A 24,292-nucleotide genomic window follows, 5' to 3' on the forward strand; every position below is an offset into this window, starting at 1 on the left:
TCTTAAGAGTGGACTAACACAATCACCCTCATAATTTAAAAGACAGGACAAGGAAAAGCACTAAGAATAGCTGTAGCCAAAAACCAGGCAGGAAGTGATGGCGGCTGGAGAACACAAATGAAAACAAGAGATAAAAGACGTAAAATGAGCTTGCTTTGGTGACTGGAGGGATACAGGGTAAGAGGAATTATGGATGACTCCCTGGTTCTGTCTTAATGACCGAAAGGGGATGGTGGGCTTTTTCACAAGATAATGGAAAACGTGCAGATTGGGCAGACAAAGTGAATTCACTTTGTATTGTGTCACTTTGTGGGTGACCTCACGTAAATGAAGACACTTTGTACATTTGTGAGAAACCAAATAGTATTAAGTTTCTCATCATTTAGCTGCCTATTTCAAATTTCCATAGGCAGGAGGATCTCTTAAGCCAACCATGGTGGCTCTCGCCTGTAATCCCAGCACTTTTGGAGGCCAAGGCGGGAGGATCCCTTGAGGCCAGGAGTTTGAGGCCAGCCTGAGCAACATAGTGAGACTCCATTTCTATAAAATTTTAAAAAGTAGCTGGGTACAGTGGTAAGGGGAAGGGGCAAGGGGAGGGGGAGGGGGAGGATAGAATGGAATGCCTAGGCAAGAATCAGTTCTATGCTCTTAACCTCTCAGTAGCCAAAGTGGGAACACCCCTAACATCAGAACTGAAGCTCAGAGAGTTTGTGATTTACTCCAGGCCACACAGCCAGAAAAAGAGGAAACTAAACTTTAATCCAGGATGGTCTGCTTCCGGAATATCAGCTTTTCATCCACTATGCTATTCTGCTCCATTAATTAAAAGCCTAGTACTACTGGTCACATGTAGTACAGGCTAAGTATCCTTTATCTGAAATGCCTGAGACCAGATGTGTTTTAGACTTCAGATTTTTTTCTGATTTTGGAATATTTGCATATACATAATGAAATAGCTTGGGGATGGGATCCAAGTCTAAACATGAAATTTACTTGTTTCATATATACCTCATACACTGAACTGAAGGTAATTTTATACAGTATTTTTAACAATTTTGTGCATACAACAAAGTTGTGACTGTATTTTAACTGCAACCTGTCACATAAGGTCTGGTGTGGAATTTTCCACTTGTGGTGTCATGTTTGTGCTTAAAAATTTCAGATTTTGGAGCATTTCAGATTTCAGATCTTTGGATTTGGGATCCTCAACCTGTAAAGGCTCAACAGTCCTGTTCTCTGGCCACTTTATTCTTCTCTTGATACTCCCCTCCGATAACAGAGTTCTCTGGGAACACTGTTCCCACTGCTGAGTTCTAGTTCAACAGTGCTGTCAGCCTGGAAAGCCCTGCCCCATCTCTGCTTCTTAAAGTTCATTCCCATGGCTACTTCTGATAACTAGACACTCTGTGGCTCTGCAAATGTAGGGAGAATGCTCTGGTTTCAATAGCAGCTCCTTCTAAATTCATTTGTCCTACCTTATTAAGGAGTTATGGCATTAAGGGTTCCTTGAGGGCAGTCCTTATTTAAAGGACATATCTATCACTGGCTAAATTTAGCAGGATACTTCTCCTGCTCAACAGCTTTCTGTGTTATCCTTACATCTGGGGAGGAAGGGAGGAGATGGCTGCTGGAGAAGATACTGTGTTTATCTGAGCCTGCCACTCACAAGGCACCACCCTAGGCATGACAGAGCAGTGATCAAAACAGCAAGGACCCTGAATTTACAATCAACAGAAAATGTGATGCTTATTTTCTAAAATAAACTAATATAAAGCAAACACATAAAAATATTAATATTTGATAAAACTGGGAGTTGGGTATGTATGGGTTCACTGCATTATTCTCTATATTTTTCTAAACATTTAGAATATTTCAATGATAAAAAGATTTTTAATGAGAAGGAAATAAACGTAAAGCCTCTATTCTCTGGGGAAAGAACTGTCTCATCAGACTAACTCATTTCCAAAAGGTCTAGATACAGAAAATTTTCCAGTAATGTATTTTGTTTTTAACATCATGCTCCACAGCTGGAAAAGCAATCAGGAGAAAAGATGAAAATGAACAAGTTTAGACAACTGAATTCAACTGAACAATAAAATGAGGTTCTCAATGTAGACTGTCCTCATTTCTATCTATAAATCCTCTGGAATGGTAAACAATAAAAGAAAATAACAGAAAAACATAACCACTTTCTAATACCTGTTTCCTTTTATAGAGGAAGCCCTAATCATAACCACTACCATTTTATTCCACACCTGCAGTGTGCTGAGGACTTTTGGGCATGATCCCATAACAAACCTGTAAAATGAGCATTATTACCCTCGTTTTCCAGATGAGGAAATTAAGATTCAAACAACTCAAGTAATATGCTCAACATCCACTGGCCCCATTGCTGGTGACTGGCAAAGCTAGCATCCAAATCCACGTCTGCCAAGAGTCAAAAGCGTTGGTTTAATTTTCATTAAACCGTGATGCATGCCCCTTACTATCTGATATTCCCTCTCTCGTTTCTCATAAACTTCTGGCTCCACAAAGGAGTGAATTTTTTTTAATTTATTTTTTTCTCAGACTTTAGTAAGCATCAGAAAGGGAGTGAGTCTTATAAAGAAAGAAATCTCTAACAGGCAGTTCAGTAAATTAAAAAAAAAGAAATCCAAGAAATCACAGTCTTGTGACATACAGTTTCAGAAACAGTACCTCTAAATGTTAACTTAAGGCAATAAAGAAAACTGAGGGGTAAAGAAAACTAAACTATACAACACCCGGCAGTCATTAAAAGAAACATAGCAGGCTGCGTGCACCGGCTCACACCTGTAATCTAAGCACTTTGGGAGACTAAGGCCCGAGGATCCCTTCAGGTCAGGAGTTAGAGAACAGTCTGAGCAACACAGCAAGACCCCATCTCTACAAAAGATAACAAAAATTAGCCAGGCGTGGTGTTGTGCACCTGTAGTCCCAGCTACTCAGGATACTGAGCCAGGAGGATCCCTTCAGCACGGGAGTTGGAGGTTGCAGTGAGCTGTGATCATGCCACTGCACTATGGACTGGGCAACAGAGCAAGACCCTGTATTACAAAAAAGTGGGAAGAGCAGGGGCGGGGGTGGGGGAAGAAAGGAATATTGTGAAATTATTTTAAATTGAACAGTCTTAACATTTGTTTAAAGGGACCTTAAGTTGCACAGTCAGCAACAAACTTATGAGGAACTATGAATTGTTAAAGTCATTTTCTAATGCTATTTATCTTTAAACACTTGTTACTATGAAGAGTGTACAAAATTTGTTCTCTACATGTAGAGGGGGCAGGACAAACTACAGCATGTGTGAGCACGTTAAGATTTTATTATTTACTAAATTTTCAAAAATTAAGAAAAGCATAAAATTTGAAATATATGCCACTGTTTATTCCAGTAGAAGTTACATTAACTATTCTGCAAAAGAAATACAGATAAGAAAATGAGAAAAGTCAGATTTAATCTAAACATCAATACTTCTAAGTCTTCGAGTTTACTCCTAAAATAGAGGGCTCAGTGCAAAAATGGCTCTGTACTTTTTCCTTTTCCATCACTTCTTCCCACACAGTCTAAGTTTTAGGGGCCTAAACTGCTCTGACCATCCTTCCCAGACAGTAAGGAAATTTCTGAATCAAAACCACATAATCAGAGCCCTCTACCAGCTGGACCCTCATACTTCCACCACCCCCCCCAAAAGAGAGGGGACCAGTCCCCCCATGTGAGCTTGCATATACCAAACTGCTCACCAGGAGGGCTCAACTGTGGGGTCCATTTACACATGCAACTCAGACAGAGGTGCCAGGGACAGAGCCTAAGAAGGAACTATTAAGAAGATGAGAGAACCAGAACAATAGAGAGTCTCAAAGACCAAAAAGAGGAGAAGAAAATGAAAGAAGGGTATTCCATAACAGTCGGGGAGGAGAAGGGTAAAGAAGAGTTCAATGTCACAAAAGCAATCTCAGTGGGGTGGTCAAGGAAGATTCAGATTAAAAGAGGCTCAGGAGAGGATGGAAGATATAGACTCTGAATAAAAATGCTCTCAGACATGCTCATATTCCTCTTCCAACCATAATCTCCTTGAGAGTGGGGCCCAATTTCCCCTCACGTAGCCAGCAGCAGTAAAGACACAGATCACTTGGTGTCAGTCCATCAGGAGCACACTGCCAACCCCCAACAGCCCAAGCAGACCCACAACTGTGACTTGCCCACATCTGTCCAATAATGCAGCAGATTCTACATCTCTGAAATCACACAGATTCTACATCTCTGAAATCATTATGCGTTTAGTCAGCCACTAAACGCATAATATAAAACAGACTTCAACTGCAAACAGGCAATTGTTTGCCTAGATGTCTGATGCAGTGCCAGGTTAATTCACTACATTCGAAATTTTAATGGTACAAAAGGACCCCAATTATCTTTTTTCCCAGACGCATTTCTTTGATTACATCTTGCGTGCTGGAACAAAAAATTTATTCAAATGGTAATACAGTTATTCTTTGAAATGGAATATTTGACTGATTGCCAAAAGTGAGTGACTAAATATATAAATTATACGACTATTAAACATGTATGTTACTCTGTTACAGAGGTCACCTATTTAAAATCAAGGGCATTTTAAAACCCACTCTCTAAAAAGGAAGAAAAATCATTAAGCCCTACAAATCCACATATACATTCATCAGTAAAAAGACCAAGACAGACCCAAGAAATGTCTAAAAAGAAAGATCATACAGCAAGAAAACAGACTTTTAATATAAAAATACAACTCGAAATGCTGTCAGTAAACTTACAGATGAGCCTCTCCTTCAGATATGCCATGTGTCTTTAGAAGATGTGGGCAGCATAAACAAACAGATTTGACTGGCCTGGACCACCATGAATCACATTTGATTCTTATCAGGCCTACAAAGATACACAACATTTCACTTCTGTTACCACAAAACAGGAACCTAACCTCAATTTCCTGCACGTCCCCAAAAAAGTACCTACAGACTTCTGCTGCGGGCGCCTGGGCACCACAAAGCCACTGACTACCACACAGGGTCGGATGAGAATCTGCTGGCCTCTATTCTCTGTCGGGCCTCCCCTACCACCCATACTTATAAAAAAAGGTATAAATTAAAATCAAGTGTTTGCTGTGCAAACACAGCTTGTAGCTGAGAACCTCAGCCCCACTTCCAAACAGAGTATCATCCATAAACAGAAATTCCAGAGCTGCCGCAGTGAGACAGGCTCACAGACGAGCACAGCACTTAAATAAATCATATCTGCATATCCAAGAAGGGTTCTGATGAGAATTAACCAGCTAAGACTGAACTGGGAACCAAACGCTACTGCCAGATTTTCCCTCCCGAGTTACTGACAAGCAAGCGCTATCGGAGCAAAAGATACGAAAACACCAGGCTGTTTTCCAAGAACCCTGACAGGCCTTGCTCAAGGTTGCTGCCAAGTTTGCTGGTGAGACTGCTCTGAAGTATTGTGAAACCACACTCTCTCGACCTCAGGCAATACTGATGCCTTCCACTAAACACTGTTGATGGTGGTTGGGTGTTTTTATGTCTATGGAGTAGGCATTTCCTTGACCAAACTGGGATAAGGCAGCCCAATAGTAAAACTGATCACAAGAAGGCACATATTTTTAAAAACACTTTATTAAAGAAAAAAAATGCCTATTGAAAGATGTTTGACTCAAAAAGATTATCAGTATACCCACGTTCATGGCAGCATTACTCACAACAGCCAAAAAGGCAGAAGTAACCCAAGTGTCCACCGATGAATGGATAAACAAAATACAAGGAAATATTAAAAAGGAAGGAAATTCTGACACATGCTATTAACAGGTATGAGCCTTAAAAACACTATGCTAAGTGAAACAATTTAAACACAAAAGGATAATTACTATATAATTCCACAATATCAGGGACATAGTTATTCATACACAAGGAAAGTAGAATAGTAGTTACCAGAGGCCAGGAAGAAGGAAGAATGGGAATTACTATTTAATGAGTACACAGTTTCAGTTTGGGACAAGGAAAAAGTTCTGATGATGGATAGTGGAGACGGTTGCACAAAAATATAAATGTACTTAATGCCACTGAACTGTATACTTAAAAATGGTAAAACTGATAACTTTTATGTATGTATATTTTACTATAATTTATAAAAATAAAATACAAAACATGTTTGTACTTTTTAAAAGCAAAGTATAGATTTGGAATATTCTCAGTCACATCTTAGAAATGTTATATTTTAAAACTATATATGAAACACATTTTTTTATGTACATTTAAGAATCTACTGAAGTTTCTCTACTTGCCCAAAATCTAATCTTCAGTCTCAGTCTGGAAGGCCAAAGAGCACAACGCATCCTTCAAATGTTACTTCTGGCAGACTTGAACTGGTGTACAACTGATGCTTGCATCACCATGTCAAGTCAACACCACATCAGCAATATAAACAAGGCACATCATTTGAATATTTACTGTTAATATCCACAGGCTCATTTTCAAGTGTTGGTGAGCAAACCAGATGTATTCTAGAATAAAAATTTCCTCTAGACAGCAGCAAACTGTATGACATCCAAGGGATTTTGTCATGTACTTACACAAGATGTTCAAAGATGAGATGGCTAGTTATTATGTATCTTAAAAGGCTACTGGAAAAAAAGAAAGCTCTAGCTCTGTACTTTGTGGATAACAGCATTGGAACAGTACGCCTACTAACAATATCAAAGAACATGCTTACCAACAACCCATGGTTGCTTGCAGGGAAAGCAATTGTTGGAAACGGAGGGTGCCTCTAGAGAGCTAACATTTCTCACATATTACCTCTGTAAAGATTCTTCTGTCATTCTTCTCCAGGGAAGATGCTGAAATTAGTGTGCAGGCAGTGAAAGCCAAGATGCAGATGGAGATTCTGAAGCAGCTCTGCTATCTTGAAAGCCAATTACATCGCTCCACTGCCACAGTTTTGGAGCCAAAGCTTAAGGACGCATTTTTCTCTCTACTGCTTGTGTGAAGCAGCAAGCGCGTGCAAAAGTATCAGAGGAAGATTTGTGTAAGGACAACAATTTCATTTCTGCTTCTGAGATTATCCAGATACATTCTTCTTCAAGCAGCATACAAAGCCGGGGTGAGGGATTACTTAAATGAAACTGCACCATCATTACCAAGGAAATCTTCAAGTTGAGAAGTCAGACAGGAGGGAAGTCAGTTATATCATAAAGGTTTTAATAAGTTGGAGACAAACTACCATTCGTAGTGTACTATACTGACAGAGCTAGCCAAAATAATAATACAAAAATAAATTAAACAAATAAAGGCTTTACTCCTCCACCTCCAACTCAGCTCGAAGTCAACCCTACACGCCATCACAAATATTCAACTAATCATATATGCTAAGAAATTAAGTTCCTGCACAAGAAAAAAAACTACAGACCAATATCCCTTATGAATATAGATGCAAAAATTCTCAATAAAATCCTAGCAAACTGAATCCAGGTGCTTATCAAGAAAATAATCCATCACGATCAAGTGGGCTTCATCCCAGAGATGCAGGGATGCTTCAACATACACAAATCTATAAATGTAATTCACCACATAAATAGAAGCAAAAACAAAGACCATATGATCCTCTCAATAGATGCAGAAAAAGCATTTGACAAAATTCAACACCCTTTTATGATAAGAACACTTAACAAAATAGGTATAGACAGGGCCTACCTAAAAATGATACAAGCCATATATGACAAACCCACAGCCAACATCATACTGAATGGGGAAAAATTGGAAGCCTTCCCACTTAGAACTGGAACCAGACAAGGTTGCCCACTGTCCCCACTGCTATTCAACATAGTGCTGGAAGTCCTTGCGAGAGCAATCAGGCAAGAGAGGAGAATCAAGGGTGTCCAAATGGGGACAGAAGAGATCAAACTCTCACTCTTTGCTGATGATATGATATTATATCTAGAAAACCACAAGGATTCAACCAAGAGATTCCTGGAATTGATAAATGAATTTAGTAAAGTCTCAGGATACAAAAATCAATACACACAAATCAGAGGCATTCATATATGCCAATAACAGTCAAACTGAGAACCAAATCAAAGACTCAATACCCTTCACAATAGCAACAAAGAAAATAAAGTACCTAGGAATATATTTAACTAAGGAGGTAAAAGACCTCTACAGGGAGAACTACGAAACACTGAGGAAAGAGATAGCAGGGCACATAAACAGGTGGAAAACCATACCATGCTCGCGGATTGGAAGAATCAACATTTTTTAAATGTGTATACTACCCAAAGTGATCTACAGATTCAATGCAATCCCTATTAAATTACCAACATCATTTTTCACAAATATAGAAAAAATAATATTACGCTTTGTATGGAACCAGAGAAGACCCCATTTAGCAAAAGCAATTTTAGGCAATAAGAACAAAATGGGAGGTATTTATTTATCAGACTTCAAACTATACTACAAGGCTGTGGTTATTAAATCAGCTTGGTACTGGCACAAGAACAAAGACACAGACCAGTGGAACAGAACTGAGCATCCAGATATAAAATCGTCCTCATATGGCCATCTAATCTTTGACAAAGCAGACAAAAACATACACCGGGGAAAAGATTTTTTATTCAATATATAGTGCTGGGAAAACTGGATAGCCACATGTAGAAGACTGAAACAAGACCTGCACCTTTCACCTCTCACAAAAATCAAATCACGGTGGATAACAGACTTAAACCTAAGGTGCGAAACTGTTAGAATTCTAGAAGAAAATGTGGGAAAAACTCTTATAGACATTGGCCTACACAAAGAATTTATGAAGAAGACCCCAAAGACAATCACAGTAACAACAAAAATAAATAAATGGAACCTGATTAAATTAAAAAGCTTCTGCACAGCCAAAGAAACTGTCACGAGAGCAAACAGACAACCTACAGAATGGGAAAAAATTTTTACATGCTACACATCTGATAAAGGGCTGATAACTAGAATCTATTTAGAACTCAGGAAAATCAGCAAGAAAAAAAATCAAACAACTCTATCAAAAAGTGGGCAAAGGACATAAATAGAAATTTTTCAAAAGAAGACAGAAGAATGGCCAACAAACGTATGAAAAAATGCTCAACATCTCTAATCATCAGGGAAATGCAAATCAAAACCACAATGAGATATCACTTATCTCCAGTTAGAACGGCCTTTATCAAAAAGTCCCAAAACAATAGATGTTGGCGTGGATGAGGAGAGACAGGAACACTCATACACTGCTGGTGGGACTGCAAAGTAGTGCAACCTCTGAGGAAAGCAATATGGAGATACCTTAAACAGATACAAGTAGACCTACCATTTGATCCAGCAATCCCATTATTGGGCATCTACCCAAAAGAACAAAAGACATTCTATAAAAAAGACATCTGCACTTAATGTTTATAGCAGAACAATTCACAATTGCAAAGATGTGGAAACAACCCAAGTGCCCATCAATACATGAGTAGATTAATAAAATGTGATATATGTATACATGGAGTACTACTCTGCTATAAAAAACAATGGTGATATAACACCTCTTGTATTTTCCTGGATAGAGCTGGAACCCATTCTACTAAGTGAAGTATCCCAAGAATGGAAAAATAAGCACAACATGTACTCACCATCAAACTGGTTTCACTGATCATCACCTAAGAGCATATTTAGGAATAACATTAATCTGGTGTCGGGCAGATGTGTAGGGTGGGGAGGGGATGGGTGTATACATACATAATGAGTGCAATGAGCACCGTCTAGAGGATGAACACACTTGAAGCTCTGATTGGGGGGGTTGGGGGAGACAAGAGCAATATACGTAACCTAAACTTTTGTACTCTCATAATATGCTGAAATAAAAAAAATAAAAAAGATGTAAAAAAAATTTTAAAAAATCAACTGTAAAAAAAAAAAAAAAGAAATTAAGTTCCTGTACCACAATACCAAAGTCTATTATAATTTGAATATTACTACTGTAATAATATTTACAGAATTTAAGATTTGTATCTCAGAAGTACATTCTAGGACAGTGAGATTTAGCTTTGCCTAAATTCCTTTTAGCAATTAAGCTTTCAGCATTTTGTCAAAATGTTTGTTTGGTGCACATCTGATATTTATATATTTACAAAAGAAAGATCAGAGGGATATACACCAAAAGGATAACAATGATTCTCTGAGTGATAGGGTTATGAATGATACTCTTTTAGCTATATATTTTCTAAACGGAGGAGGGGCAAAAGGAAGCAGGGGAAAGGAAGTAAAAAGGGTAAGAGGAGAAGAGGAGGAAAAAGAACAAAAAGAAAGTTGTCCTTAAAGGAAAACCAATCTTTGGTTGGAAGGCAAATGCAGAGCAGCCTTGAGCGGTCAGCACAGGCTGTGCACTGCAAGACTCCAGGGTTGCCATTCACATAGATTCCCTATGGGGTTGGTGCCTACTCCTAAAGGACTGTGTCCCCACCACCACACCCATACACTCAAGCAGCCTTGCACAGTGCTGGAGGAGAAAGGGCAGTTGCACAGAAGATAGTGTAACTGTAGAGCATTAACCAGTATGAAAACTTGATTATTTACTTCAAGCTTTCTATAAAATCAGTGATGTCAGGTCAAAGATGTAGCTAATAACAGGTACACAGAAACACACTCAATATGACTATACCAGTGGCAAAACTGCCTGTTAAGAGAGTCACTCTTTTCATTCTTTTTGTGGTCTTCCTATGAGTATAGCTGTACCTCTGTATCCATAGGAGATTGGTTCAAAATCCAAGGATGCTCAAATCTCTGATATAAAATGTTGCAGCACTGTATTTGCATATAACCTACATATATGCCCCCATATACTTTAAATCATCTCTAGATTACTTATAATACCTAATACAATGTAAATGCTATGTAAATAGTTGTTACACCATATTTTCATTTTTATTTTATTATTGTATTGTTATTTTGTCCTCAAGTATTTTTGATCCACAGTTGGTTCACTCTGAGGATGTGGAACCTGTGCACTATTATACAAAGGTTATTTTATGACAGAGTCAATATGACCTCTTTCCCTGTAGACTACATCTTTTTGAGGGCAGGAACCATATCTGCTTGGTTCATCATTGCATCAACAGTGCCCAGCAAGGTACCTGGCTCATAGCAGGCAACCCAACCAGCACCTTCTGAATAGTTTTTGTTGTTTTTTGTTTTTTAACAAAAGCAGTATATATCTTTTTGCACATAAAAACATTTCAGAACTTTATGATTATTCTTCTAGATACTATCTGAGGATTGCCTACTATTTCATTGTGTAGACATACATATAACAACTTGTTTAACCAATCCCTGGTTGTTGGATACTTAGGTCTCCAACTTTTCACTATGATAAAGAGCTCTGGGATGATTATTTCTTAAAATAAATCCTGAAAGTAGAATTGCTGGGTAAAGAGTATGTGAGCATCTGTGCCCTCACTCTTCAAAGCTACCCTCCATAGCCTTACCTTGAAAGCAATAATCCTGAACGTCACTATTTAGGTAAGCTACTACGGATTTCTAAAGCAGAGGAATCTCCTAAAACACGGGCCTTTGACATCAGCAGCCACAGTCCTACACTCTCCTCTCCAGACCTATTTTCAGAGCCCATCAGATCAGAAATCTGAGAAGCAGCACCTGCTCCAAGGGGCCTCCTGCACTCCTCTCAATGGCTCAAGTGTCTGTTCTTGCTTACTGGAGGACAAAACCACACTGCAGCACCACACACAGCTCCCCAGCTTTGCTTCCACGACGTTAGCTGGTCTTCCAGTGTTGCCAGCCATATCATTTCGCTTCTCATATTTCCTCACAGCAAAAACAGAACCTGTCCCACCCATAAGACACAGAAACGTCAAGCCCCACATAAACGCAATGAGGCTGTAGGGTGTGTCTGCCTTCCTCACCAATCCCCCAGTTTACACAGTCACTTCCCATTAGTTTCTCTAAAAAGGAGAAAGATGGTAATAAGGAGAAACTCTCCATGGCATAATTTTGTCATCCACTTTCATAAAAACGGACCTTTCAGACACCTTCCTGTAAAGTTTAATGAGAGCTTTAGGCACTCTCCCCCGACAAATACACTCAAATACACACACCCAAAATGATAAATTTGATTTTGGTGGCTTTGTGAAACCCACCCATGGACCCCAACAAGAACCTCTGGGCCACTGAGAGGGCCTTCGAACAAACGGGCAAATGAGGTTTGAGAAACTCCTGAGCATGTCCCTGTTTCTAAAATCAAAGGGAGGGAAAGCTGGGGCCCTGTGGAAACTTGGAACACTGCCCAGCCAACTGCTTGTAACTTTGCAGAGCCTTTCAGAGTAACTCAGGTGTCCATACGCAGATGGCAGCAGTAAAAAAAAAAAAAGTCAAATTACTGATCTTGTGAATGGGTGGCAGAGCCATTCCGAGACATGGGATGCAGGAGGACTTGCCTCCCTATCACCTGACATGCTACAGATTTCTTTACCTGATTACTGTCTGTCTGCCCCATTACCAAGAAAATTCCACGCTGGCTGAGACTTTGCTCTGTTCACACCTATATCCTAGCCTTATCCAAAGTCAAAGCTGCTGGTCCCGATGACTCTGGAGGCTCAGGCTAGAGACTGAGGCCATCCACAAAGACAATGACATACACGGGACGTCCTGTGCCCTTGGGATCTGGGGATGCGGAGAGTGAACTAACAACCAGAAACAACAGGGACAGGCTCTGGGATAAGATCAGGTGGAAACACAGGAAGGGACTACACAGGGCAGGGAGTGAAAATCTCAACAACACTTGGCCAGTAAGTTGGGTACACGTGGACAGTGGCTGTGCAATAGCTCCAAGTCTCACTCATGATCCATCTAGTCAGGTGACAGGTCAACAGGCCACCCCAGGTGAGGAAAGGGAACTGGCACACCCTCACTCTCAGCGGGATCTCTGGGTCACCCTCTGCTGCCACTTCCCAAGGCCACCTCAAAACTGCAGAATGCTACCCTGTACTACTATAGCATACACTACGGGTCTTCATACCACAGCACTTGAGACATAGTGGTTTTTTTATTATTCCCATTTCACACGAGAGAAAGCCTGTGGCCCCAAAGGGTTTAAACCCAAGCCCCTCTGTTCTTTACCACTCCACAGCTGGCTTTCAAAACCAGGGTCTCCAGGGGCCTTGCCTTCTCAGTTCCTATCATTCAGACGACACTCGTCCTGCCATGTCACAAATGGCTCAAGAAGTTTTTTTTGCAACCTCACAGGTGTGCCTGGACAGCCAGCACATCTGTTCCTCACCTGCCCTCCCTCCATCTCAGGTGGCCAGGCCAGCCTGGCATGAACCAAAGGCCATGGTCCTCCCATGCAGGCCGTTTCCTTCACAACCCCCTTCTGCTCCCGCAGCCTTTTCTCCAGCATACCAGCCACCTCTGCTCTCCTCCCCTGCTCCACCTCCCTTTGCACCTTCACCCTGGCCACTGACCCACCTGTCCTCTGTCCTCCACCCTCCCTCTTCCCTCAGAGCCTCCTCAAGAGTAATAAATTCCTCTTCTCTTTTGGCCTCAGGTACATCTATACCCCATCCCCTTTTCAGACTTCAGCCCAAACCTCAGCCTGTGTCTGTTAGAAAAGAAGCTGGGGCAGAACCTCCCTGCCCCTCCTGATCTCTGCTGCTGTCTTTGAGTGGGGCGGTACCACCTTCGGCTAACCCTCCTCTCTTCCTTATGGGATCGCTTTCTTGAGGCCTATTCTCCACCACCCTGCCCCTCAGGACTTTATTTTCCAATCCCCAACCTTCACTTTATCTATGACTGTGGGGAACTCCCTTCCCAAGTTAAGCACCATCCACCTGCCTGTCTTAGCTGAGGAGCCCCCACCCCACCCCCTGAGATTAGTTACAACATCCCCTGTCCTTCATGGATTCACATAGTATACCTGTGTGAAACTTACAAGACTGAACAGCCACATTTTGCTCCTTGAACAGGGATAGCCTGCCAGGAGCAGCATCAATTACAACCTGGAAAACACAGCTGAAGGATCAACCACCTATTGCTATTCCCACAGTTGGTCTGACATGCAACTAAACAGGACTGGGGAAGGCAGTGCTGAAATGCGCTTCCTTTCTATTAACAGGATAATAAACAACTGCTGGCAATGTAGAGTTCCTGAGCCATTCTCTTTAGGTGTCCCCTAATCACAGGAGTCATGGAATCCGGGGACTAGCTCACTAGGGGTCAGCTAATCCAATCTCTCCATTCACAGACATGGAAGCAGAAGCCCCAGTTTCCCCAGGTCACTCTATTGGCACATACAGTATCTTAGTTTGCACATTATGTGGAAGGGTATTATTGGGAGGAAGGGAGGGAGGAAGGAGAAAGGAGAAAATGAGAAACTGGAATCACTGAAAACAAAAATAAAAGTGGAATTTAACACTTAGTCAAAAAGTAAAGGAAAATAAAATTTTGTTTTTAATAAAGAGTCTTTCTTTCAAAAGCTAATTTACCTTAAAGATAGAAAGTTGTGAATCTTCTCCAGGTTTTATATTCCTAGGAGCTAGCTAAAATTTAGCCACATTTTTTAAAGTCAAAGAAAGTAAACTTTTAAGTGCTCCTATGACTTCCCAGGTGCATCCCAGTCCTGATTCTCCCTTTGCTGGCTGACAAATTACAGCACACACCATCCTAGACTCCTCACTGGTGTTAGAGTTATCTCAAGAAAACGGAAACCTCATGTTACTTTCAAACGAAATACCACTCTGGCTCCATCTGCACCATCTCATGGTATTGGTTCCCTTCTATGTGCTCTGACATGGGGAACTTGGAGCAGGTGATCTCCGTCCCACCCCTGTCCCAGGGGGCTTGGTGCAAGCTGCAAGGCTGCACTCACCACTTGGTGATGAAATCGTCTCTTTCTCCGCTAACCTCCCAAGGACCAGACCCGATTGAATGTATCTCTGTATCCCAAGGCTTACCAGGGGTCTGGGCCCATAGAGGACTCAACATGCATTTACTGCCGTGGTCAATGCTGAGTTATAAAAAGACCAGGCTTGAGAGTGTCTCCATCCCTCAACAGGCCTCTCCAGTCTCCACAGCCTGTCCCTGGCAATCTCCCCCTCCTCTCTGCCCCCCATATCCCCTCACTGACCAAATGAGCTGTTACAGGCTGATGGAGTTCAGAAGAGCCCAGATAACTAGCACCGAAAAAAACCCAGACCAACATTTCTTCCCACATACAATTTACGGGTACTGTCCTCCTAAGTTCATTCTAAGTCCTGAATTCCTACAAAATCTTTCAATTCTAAGTTTCTCATTTCACAGTTTTATATACATAACACTGCTTGAATAGGAAAAATAGCCTGAACTGCAAAACAGCAAACTATTGCTGTTATAATAATAGCAGTTCATACTTCTTGAGGGCTTAGTTTGTGTAGCTCCTGTACCAAGCTTGGTACACATGGTAACTATCTGACCCCATGGCCGCTGGGGGAGAAGGTTACAAAGCTCTTTTTTCCTGGAAATAGTTTTTTACTATGATTAAACCAGTCAAATAAGATTACCTTCTGCCTCCACTGTCAAGCTATTTGTCTTAATTTTTAATTTTTCTGTGCCTAAATTTGGATAAATGGTGGACAAAAAGTCTTTGCTTTTTTTTTTTTTTTTTTGGCCTATGGAGTGGGGAAGTGATAAAAAAAATAACAAAATAAAAATAAATCAGGCTGATGGTTGGGGGGGGCAGGAAAAATAACTATATAAACAAATCAGGCCATCTTCCTGAGATGAGATGCACTGATGGCATGTTCAGCTTCTTTTTTTTTGGAGACAAGAGTCCCACTCTGTCACCCCAGCTCCCAAGCTAGAGTAATGTGGTGTTAGCCTAGCTCACTACAATCTCAAACTCCTGGGCTCAAGCAATCCTCCTGCCTCAGCCTCTCATGTATCTGGGACTACACGCAAGCACCACCAAACCTAGCTATTTTTTTCTATTTTTAATAGAGACAGGGGTCTCACTCTTGCTCAGGCAGGTCTCCTGAGCTCAAGCCATGCTCCCGCCTCGGCCTCCCAGAGTGCTAGGCTTATAGGCATGAGCCACCATGCCCAGCTGGCACTTTCAGCTTCTTATGAGTCTTGACTTACATTTCCAAGTTTTCACTTCACCCTGGGTGATCATCTCTCCGGAGCCATGGCAGAAACACTAGCGAGCAGGAAAAGCAAGTTAGTGACTGGCTCAGACACCCCACTGCTGTCCTAGATAAATAGGCCCACATGAGTTCAGTTTTTACTTCATCTGAAATCATTCCACCTGACTGTTAACCAGAACTAGGAGCAGCTGGCTCCTTGCTGATGTGGCTACTGCTTATGGCAGGAGTTCTCAAAGAGTGGTCCCCAGATCAACAGCATCCGCAGCACCTGGGGACACACTAGTCATGTAAACCACCTGCTGCTGCCTGCCCAAGCTCCTGGCCTCAGAAACTCGGGTGGGGGCAGGACCCAGCCCTAGGGCTTGTAACACCAGCCTTCCGGGTGATTCAGATACAAGCTGAAATTTGAGAGTCACTGGCTTAGGCTGATAAACATCCAAGGTCCTGGGAAGGCCCTGCTCGGCCAACCTGTGTGTCACAACTCTATGTAAAGATGCTGGCTCCCCACCAACAGCACCTACGACCTGGCAAAGGCCTCAAGCACTAAACTCCTTCAGGGCATTCCTTCTCCTACTTTCTTGGGCAAATTACTTGTGCCCCACTCTCCATGTCTCCAAGAAGGGGATAGTGATAGTATCCCTCTCATAGGGGACAATGTGAGTCCCCCTAAGTCCATAGGTCAAGGACTTAGAAAGCGTCTGGCATGCAGTTAGCCCTTAACAAGTGGGAATCCTTACGATTACTACCTCTGTGCCAAAAGGTCTAATCAGAGCTAAGAATACAGCAACATAAAATTTGCTTCCTGCATGCTTACTACCTGACTTTTTCCCCCACTCCATTCCAGAGCTCTGAGTGAGGACACCCTGGAACAGAGACTGCTCCTGGCTCCGCCTGCTTTCAGCATTTACTCACTCAGTCTCCAACCTGAGCGCCTACAACATGCCCACTAATGTGAGGAAAACGCCCACTCTACAGGTCTTTCTGAACAAAAGCCAACCAACTCTGGGACATACAGCTTCACATACCTCAAGAGAGGTACAAGAGGAATATGATGAATATTAACATAAGCAGTCATCATAACAGTTAACATTTATATTGTGGTTACCGTGCCAGGTATTGAGTGCCTTACAAATGTTTATTTATACAGTCCCCACAACAACCCTATAAGGTACAGTTGGGGGGAACTGTGTGAGGCACAGAAGGTCTGCATAAATAGCTCCTAAATGGTGAAACCGAAATCTGAGCCCAGGCTGTCTAGCTCACGTCAGTGCTCTTAACCACTGCACTGTAAGACAGAAAGCTACTGCTTATGTAGGCATCCACGAGCCACTTATCACTGATTCCACAGCACTAATTTTAAGACACTTAAGTTTAGGCGCAAAACTACCATCATGGGGTTCAATACTGGGCCCTCAGCAGAAACGCTAATTAATTATTCTTGGTTCCTCCAGCCTCTTCTCTCCTCCCTAATCTAGTTCCACCCAAGTCAAACCAAAACTCCCACAGAGCAGGATTTCTCTCTTCTCGCAACTCCCCTGGTACTGCACCACTTAACCCCTAATTATATACCATCTGTCACATAGAGTTCTCTAAGTGTTCCTTGTATATTAGCCTTTTCTTCCCCACTGGACTATAAAATTCTTTGGAAGTACACATACTTTCTGTGAAATCCAACAAAACTAGGCAGCAGCATAGGCTTGCATATGTAGACTCAGAGTTACACATTAATTGGTTAGCTATTCACTTTGCTTTCCTGACACTTCTTCATAATCAACCCTTAGAAACAGATAAAAGTATGCTATTTATAGCCAGCCTTGGGGGAGGTATTCCACCAACATTCAAAGAGCAGCAACTCTGTTTCAAGATCTGTACTCCAAACCCCTCAGCTGCCTAGCGGGGGAGAGAGTTGTCATCTCAGTTTGAGGAAGGAGGAACCTAGGCTACCAGGGGTGAGTGACTTGACCAATGTCACTTAAGGTTGGTAAATGAAGAAAGATTTTAAAAGATCTGTTCCCAAAGCCCCTACACGGCCTACCTCTAAGGTGGGACTAAGGGACCTAGACTCAAATTCTCTTCAAAGGAACAAATCGCCTTTGTAAAAAAATGTTACGGTGACAGAGAAAATTTTAAACCCTATTAAAAAGTCATTTTAAAAAGAATGAAATGATGACCATGTTCATGGATAGAATTACAATATTAAGATACAAAAGGTCACTTCTCCCCATATTATACATTCAATGCCCATCACACTTCCTAGACTCTGTTGAGAACTTTACAAGCATCCCAAAATGTATATGGAAGAACAAAGATCCACAAATGACCAAGTCAAGGTCTAAAGAAAAGCAAAGCAGGGGCTCACCCTGCCATATAAAACACATCACAAAGCTGTAATTTAAAAAACGATAATTTAACATAGAAACAGACAGATAACTGGAATAGAATTGACAACTATAACACAGCCCCCCCCCACCCCCGCCAAGAATCTCAAAAACAGTATGTTGAGTTTAACGGGAACAGAGTTTCAGTTTGGGGTGATAAAAAAGTTCTGGAGATAAGCAGTGGTGATAAAGTGAAGTACTTCATGCCATTGAATTATATACTTAAAAATGGCTAAATGGTAAGTTTTAGGTTATGTATATTTTACCACAATTTTTAAAAAAAATTTTAAATCAGTATGTTGAATTAAAGGAGCCAGACACACATAAAATTCTAGAAAATACAAACTAATCTACAGTAACAGAAAGCAGATCAGTGGTTGCCTGAGTCTGGGGACAAAGGGAGGGATGGACTACAACATGGCCCAAGGGAAATTTGGGAGTGATGGAAATGCTCTCTACCTTGACTGCGGTGGTTTCACAGGAATGTACATCTGTCAAAAGCAATCAAACTGTACACTTTAAAGGGATTCAGGTTTCATATGTAAATTATAACTCCTAATGAAATTGAGAAAATAAACTCATGTGTGTTTGTGGGAACCTGACATATGGTAAAAGTTGCTCCATAAAAAATACGAGGAGAGTACACTGTTTAATAGATGATTTGGGAAAACTGTCTCACAAAATGGAAAGGAAAAAAATAAAGCTGGATTTCTTCCTTATGCCATATAAAACAAACCTCAAAGAGATTTAAGCCCTCAATGTAAAAGGTAAAACTGAAAAACTAGTAGAATAGAGAATATCTTTGTAATCATGGAGTAAGGAAGACCATCTTAAGATTCCTAAAGTGCAACCCAAGGCAAAAATTAATGGATTGGGGATACATCAAAACTAAAATCTTCTGAAAGTTACCACTTTCAAAGTTACTAGACATATGATAGGATGGGATTAACATACAGAATATGCGAGAAACATCTGCAAATCAACTCATCAGAAAAGCCGAGTAAGGCTAGTCAAAGAAATTGTAATAGATAACAAATATATTACAAGAGCTCAAATTCGCTAAGAAATCACATAAATTCACAGTAAAACAATGTGATCCCACTTTGTAGCCACCAAATATTGGTAAAATTGAGAAGCTGGTTAATATCAAACGTTAGCAAGAATGTAGGGAACCAGGAACCCTCATGCACTGATGTGGGGGCATAAACCAGCTCAGCAACTCTGGAGAGTCACTTGGCAGTACTCAGGAAAAACAGCTTTGTTTGTACTCTATTACCCAGCCATCCCACCCCTGGGTATATATTCTTAGAGCAGCGCAGTTCTCAAATTTTCCCGTGCATCAGAATCTGCAGGCTGGGAGTGTTAAAACACAGTTTATGGGGTCTGCCTCCAGAGTTTCTGATTCAAGAGGTCTAGCTTGGGGCCCAAGAATCTGCATTTCTAACAAGTTCCCAGGTGATGCAGATGATGCTGGGAGTGGACCACACTTTGAGACCCCCTACCCTAGAAATATGCTCACACAGATCATTAAGAAAATGCATACAGGATGTTTATCACAGCTGTGCTTGCAGCAGCAAGCATGGAGGTGAGGTAAGCATCCATCACTAGGGAAATGGGAAAGTAAAAGCAGTGGACACATAACAGACCAGCCCTGCAATTCGGCAGTCATGGATAAACCCACACTAACAGGGATCTCACAAACAAAATGTTGAGATTCTTTTGACTTTCATGAATGTCTGCAAATTTCCATAATAAAAAATGTTAATGTTGAATGAAAAAGAAACAGAATGAAATTTACAGCACAGTACCATTTATGTAAATTAAAGGCACTCACAAATTAACTCAACATCTTTAACAAGGATACGTACATACCCAAAAACATATCCAACACATGTGAGAAGTCTTCTCTGGCAGAAAGCGGAATGGAGTAGGAATGAAGGAGAAAAAAATAAAACAAGCAAGGGGCTTTTGCACAATTAAAGGATTCTGTGCTAAGAACAGAGAAATGTTAACTATCAGCACCAGCAGTCTAAAAGGCAAAAACCACCCAAGTTCTCTAAATCCCCACTCACCTTCATTTACACACAACAGTCACTTCAGTAAAGCCCCGCAGCTTTGCACCATTAAGATCAGCTTGCCACTAAAAGTAGAAGGGAATCTCTCTGAAATACAAGCTTGGGGTGATTTTAGGCCCCCAGAATCCAACCTGCTACTGGGCCCTGGATTTTCCCTCCTCGACATATTAGTTTAAAAAGAAGTGGGGGTTCTTGGCTTTTGGGCAAGAGCGTATGTCCCTACATCTCTCTGTGTCTCTCTCTTCTGTTTGTGTATGTGTCTATTTGTGTCTAGGGATCTGTGTGTGTCCCTCTCTCTAAATTTATGTAGGTTTATGTATGTGGTGTGTTTATTTGTAGAGATAAAGCGGACCAGGGAGAAGAGCAAAACATTCCAGCAGAGACTGAGCTACACTTGTTCACCAGTCATTCAATTCGGGTTTTACTGAAACCTTAAGTCAGTTGTAAAACCAATCTATCTCCCCCTCCCCCACAACCAATGCTGCCTCCCAAATCCCACATCCAAGTGGGCTGATCCAAAATAAGGTCCTTTTGTGATTGGGTAGCTTAATTAAGGTGACAAACTACAGGGACACTCTTGGAGATGACAAATAACCACTTATCTTCCTGACCAAGAGCCTTTAACAGAAAAGCCAAAAATCTTTAAGACCAGGCATGTCATAATAATTTCTTCCAGAAGAGACTGTTATGGCTCAGCTACCATCCAAAAAAGACAAAGCCTCTATAATCTGCCATGCCCCCACAAGAGCACACTGGCCACAGCTCTTTCCAAGGGCCACTGAAAAGTTTGCCATATGAAGTGGTAGGAAAATGCATGGGTCAATCAGAAAATAAAAATCACCATTGATTGAATTTATGGGAGAAAATGCAACAGATCCTTCTGGTAGCAGTTTTAAATAAGCAAGCCCAAACCAAGAAACTACGTCTTTAGGGCAAGAAGAATAGCTGAATAGTTATATAAATGGAGGAAGGCACAGAATAGTGAAGATAATGGGCGGAATGAAGTGGCCGCACACTCATGCCTCCCTGCCAAAGACTTGGGGGCATTGTCCCCTGTATACAAACAATCCGCAAGTTTTTATTCCCAAAACACTGTTTTATCTTTTCTACAGCAGCACTTTTCATTGGATGGTAAAGGGTTAGGAATTTTACTGTTTTCCTGAAATGTACAAAATGAAGTTCTATAAATTAAGGCATATTTGATGTGCAACAGGAGCACTTTTTGTTTTTTAAGAAAATACTAATGGCTATACTCAGGAGTCCCTTAGATTTTCATGAGACACGTTAGCAAAGCATGCCTATTTTTCTAGCTGAAGTGTAGGATCTGCCGCAAGTTCAAAGTTAAGGGATTTAACCAGAAAAGGAAAAGAATTGAGTTTTCAAGCTAAAATTGAATGTCTATGGTCAACACAGGCAATTAGGTCTTATGAAAACATACGAAGTTCTTTAACTGTCAAACGTAACAGGCATTGATGTGTATTTTTTACTCTAACTGTGTTGAAGAGAAAGCCCGATTATAGACTTAAAAATAGATGAAGCAACAGTACAGGGGTTTTATAAAATAGATGAGGAACATGGCGAATATTGAAAAGCTCTTCGTTATGAAGACTTTAATTTCAGCTGAATAGGCAATTATTGTGTATTACAAGTTAGACACTGTGCTAGATGCTAGGGATCCTCCAGTGAATAAGAAGACAGTTTCAATGACTCTGTCCCTTTAATATCAGTTTAATCTATCCCTTGAGTTCATTTCTTTAAAAAAAATGTTTCTAGATATTTGAAATAGCTCACCATCGGCACTGAAAGAGCTGCAGGAATATATCTGGCTCTTTTACTAAAACCATAAATTTGTAGTGTTTGAAGCAGAGATAGAAGGAAAAGACTACTTCACTACTTTACATACAGCTATCCCTTTCTGCAGAATAGCTACTTAAACTCACCGGTAGCAGCTGCCACTCCCTGCTACCCAGCAAGTCACAGAGACAGAGAAACTCAAAAATATGCTACATAGCTTAAGCGAAGCAGTAAGGAAACTCAAAAAAACAGGGCCTCCAGACCTACACAGGAAGCAAGATAAGGAAAATGAGCTGCTGCAGGCAGAAGGCAGCTCCTGGAGGTTCCCCCAAAGCTGGCACCTCCGACAACAGGCACAGGCTGCTGCTTGCTTCCTTGCTTGGCCAAGGCATGTCTTCGGAGCTGGAAGGCTGCCACCTGCTGAATCACCAAACATCCCTGGGCTTCCCTTGGAGCACTGACCAGACAGGCACCCAACCCCCGCCTAGCTTCTCCCGTGGACATCTTACACTCGGACCAATGAAACGCCCAGCCCTCTCCGGTTCTGCACAGGCCAAAACAGCCTCCAACACCACTCCGTCTGGGCAGCCCTAGACAACTCCCATCGCGTTTCTACGTCACCAGTCCCACTCCTCTCCTTCGGCCCACTGAATGTTCAACCCCCAGCGCCAAGAAGCGTGGGGAGTTCACAGCACACCATAACAGGCATTCACCACTTCCACATCCAGGCAGCCAACCAGAAACATCGCCAAATCTGAAAGCAAAATAACCTGTCCAAACAGCTTTAAAGGTCCAGAAAGGCAAATGCCAAGGGAGCTAAAATAATAGGCCCAGTAACATAGAAAATAAACTTCCCTTTCAGAAAGCAGCCTTCACTCTTGGTTTCATAAGCGTGTACTGTTTAAGTCTGTACTGTTTGAAGGTGAAAAGAAACATCCAAGAAGCACCTGCCCGGATTCTCTTCGCTCGCTCAGACCATGGCAAGCCTCATCCCGATCTTCACTTCGCGACACCCAAGGGAGAAACAAGCGTAAACCAGAACACGCCCGGCTGAATCCGTTAGCTGGACACAGGGCACCCTACCCTATCCGGCCCAAGAGAGAAAAGCCACAAGCCCAAGTTGGGGAGAGGCAGCCGCTGCTTTGCCCTTGACAAGTCGCCTCGGAATCGCGCAGACCCCCTCATTCAGGAAGAGCCACGTCCTGGAGAGGCGGTCCAGTTCTGGGCGGCGCCAATGGCCCCTCCAGGCCTCACCCCTTAACACCCCCACCCGGCAGAGACAGCCCCGCGGGGTCTCAGAGCCGCCTGGTGGGGGGTGAGGGCTGTTACCCCGCCTGGAAAGAAGGAGCTCTCTCCTAAGGGGAGTCCCACCTGTTATATCGTCGGGGGGCATCCAGAGGCCAGAGGGGGATCCCGAAACCGTGGGCGCCTGGCCGGCTGCAATCTGGCCCCGAGGTACCAACTGTCACGCCGCCGTAGGGGTGGGGCCGCGATTTGGGGGTCAGCCCCTGCAGGTCTCCGGACCCCGGGCGGTCCACTGCCCGAAGGCTCCTCGCCTGCCGATCGCCCCAATCGGACCCCAGGCAGCCTTCCAGCCCACACGCAGCACCTCTGAAAAGGTGCCCACTGACGCCCCCTCCTTCCTCCCAGCCTCAACTTGGCCCGGGAGCCCCACCGGCGGCCCGCCCCCTCCGAGCCGGGATCCTGGCCGCCGGACCGCCCCCCGCGCCCACCCCTGGGAGCGGCAGCGCTGGGGCAGTGCCCGCCAGGTACGCGCGCGGCTCCGCGCGGGCTGCGCTCACGCCCCCTCGCCCCAGGGCTGCCCGCCCGCCCCGCTCCCCGGCGTCAGGCCGGGCCCAAGAGACGCGTGTCCT

At 42.4% G+C, this 24,292-nt stretch overlaps 1 protein-coding gene across 2 annotated transcripts in view; it reads right to left on the reverse strand.

Moving 5' to 3' along the window:
- Positions 1-24,292, reverse strand: part of SGMS1 (sphingomyelin synthase 1) — a 285,145-nt gene that overhangs the window by 260,545 nt on the left and 308 nt on the right. The gene's annotated exons all lie outside the window — the stretch shown is intronic.

The sequence above is a fragment of the Eulemur rufifrons genome, chromosome 28 (assembly GCF_041146395.1).
Source record: "Eulemur rufifrons isolate Redbay chromosome 28, OSU_ERuf_1, whole genome shotgun sequence".
Lineage (NCBI taxonomy): Eukaryota > Metazoa > Chordata > Mammalia > Primates > Lemuridae > Eulemur > Eulemur rufifrons.